Below are 2,500 nucleotides of genomic sequence, written 5' to 3' on the forward strand. Positions count from 1 at the left end.
AATACCATGAAATTCTTGGTGCACGAAAGTTTTGAGTTCGGAGGGTTTTGCACATGGCCAAGTTGGTCGGTGCACCGCGGCATAGCTAGATGGCTTGTGTGGAGTTTTGTGAAAAAATGAAATTCGTGGTTTTTGAGATGTGAGGGTTGGAATGGCCTCCAAATGTCCCCAAATGAATACCATGAAATTCTTGGTGCACGAAAGTTTTGAGTTCGGAGGGTTTTGCACATGGCCAAGTTGGTCGGTGCACCGCGGCATAGCTAGATGGCTTGTGTGGAGTTTTGTGAAAAAATGAAATTCGTGGTTTTTGAGATGTGAGGGTTGGAATGGCCTCCAAATGTCCCCAAATGAATACCATGAAATTCTTGGTGCACGAAAGTTTTGAGTTCGGAGGGTTTTGCACATGGCCAAGGTTGGCGGTGCACCGCGGCATAGCTAAATGGCTTGGTGGGGAGTTTTGTGAAAAAATGAAATTCGTGGTTTTTGAGATGTGAGGGTTGGAATGGCCTCCAAATGCCCCCAAATGAATACCATGAAATTCTTGGTGCACGAAAGTTTTGAGTTCGGAGGGTTTTGCACATGGCCAAGGTTGGCGGTGCACCACGGCATAGCTAGATGGCTTGGTGGGGAGATTTGTGAAAAAATGAAATTCGTGGTTTTTGAGATGTGAGGGTTGGAAAGGCCTCCAAATGCCCCCAAATGAGTACTGTAAAAGTGTTGGTGCACAAAAGTTTTGAATTGGATGCATTTTGCACTTGGCCAAGTTGGTCGGTGCACCGCGACTAGATAGGTTGGTGCCAAAATTTGTCAAATTTAAGACCTTGGCCAAACTGAATGAAATTTTGTGGGGAGGTTCCTGATATTGTTTAGTGGTGGACTGGAAAAAATGAGGTCGAAATTCGAAGTCTACATGTGCTTTTCTATTTTTCCCGATTTTACACATACCCGGTAAGTAAAAAAAATAAAAAAAATAGTTCCCCTTCGAGAAAAATTATGAAATTTGGTGAGCAAGGAGATACCATTATTCTACGAATTACTGCAAAAAATCGCATCAAAATTCGAAGTATAGCCCGAGATATGGACTTATGTCTGCTCAAAAAAAGTGTATCTACTTGTACAATTTTGCCTTTTGCATATTAACCTCTTATAGGGGGGGAGTGCTCCTTGAGCCGGCCAGCTCCACACTGGCAGGTTTTAAAGGGAGCTTGATGAGGCCTCCCCCCTCACGTGGTGCGTGCGTTAGCATGTTTATCATGGCACAACTAGCCTCTTCATAGTTGTTGAGCTTTATTAATACCAACACACGGTCGTCACTGATCGTTGGTTAGCTCGGCAGCTAGTCCCTCGGATATTGTGGAAAGTTATTTTCATGCCTAGCGATGCTTGACCCTGCGTCACTTGATGTTTCCATTTGCTTGCTTGCCCATGGTAGGTGGGGGGTGGACCGTCTTGTGGTGTGGTGTCTTGCGAACGTGAGGGTGTGTGAGTTGTAATCGAGATGCACTTGCTGGCTGGCTCCATGCCTTGCGTATCGAACGGTCAAGCATGCATCTCTTCCATTTTCACCCGTTGCCTTGGGTGATATTGGTTGATCAGTCCCTGTGTTGCCTACCCACTAGACGGTACTTCTGTGGTTGCTTCGAATTCTATCTTTCCATCACGAAGAGGTGTTGGAGGATCCTAATGTCACGCACGTGTTCCATCTAGTGAAACATCTCAGTGATGCACGTGTTGTGGCTAGTTCTTTTGGATGCGGTGCATTATATGAACTCGGGTTTACTTTAGCGACCCAGTCAACATAATTCGGTTGTGTCCCTTGATTGAGACGTTGTCCTTGAACTTGTTGTGAACAATATCGTTCTTCCACAACCCGTCGTCTTGAGTGCGATGGAAGGCAAATAAGATGTGCTTTGGCATGTCATGCACGTACTCGATTGCGGGAAGTGTGAGAAAGTGTTGTTGACAACCCGTGGGAAATGGAATGTGGCAAATCGTGATGAGCTCTTCGTGGATCTGCGAAGAAGACGACCTTTGGGCCTGTTGGAAACGAGGGAGGCGATGTTGAACTGCGAAGAAGATGGACTTTTGGGTTGTTTGAATCAATGGGAGGCCACGCGAGAACTCCGAATACTATGGACTCTTGGGTTGTTGGAAGCAACGGGAGGCCCCGCTAGAACTCCGAATACTACGGACTCTTGGGTTGTTGGAAGCAAGGGGAGGCCCCGCTAGAACTCCGAATACTATGGACTCTTGGGTTGTTGGAAGCAAGGGGAGGTCCCGCTAGAACTCCGAATACTACGGACTCTTGGGTTGTTGGAAGCAAGGGGAGGCCCCGCTAGAACTCCGAATACTATGGACTCTTGGGTTGTTGGAAGCAAGGGGAGGCCCCGCTAGAACTCCGAATACTATGGACTCTTGGGTTGTTGGCAACGACAACTTGGGGGGATGACACTGGAAAAGAGTGAACTAGGCCAAACTGCGAACAAGGCAACTTGGGGGG

The sequence above is a fragment of the Vigna unguiculata genome, unplaced genomic scaffold (genome assembly GCF_037176805.1).
Source record: "Vigna unguiculata cultivar grain cowpea cultivar isolate G323 ecotype 2 unplaced genomic scaffold, ASM3717680v1 ptg000060l, whole genome shotgun sequence".
NCBI classification, from domain to species: Eukaryota; Viridiplantae; Streptophyta; class Magnoliopsida; order Fabales; family Fabaceae; genus Vigna; species Vigna unguiculata.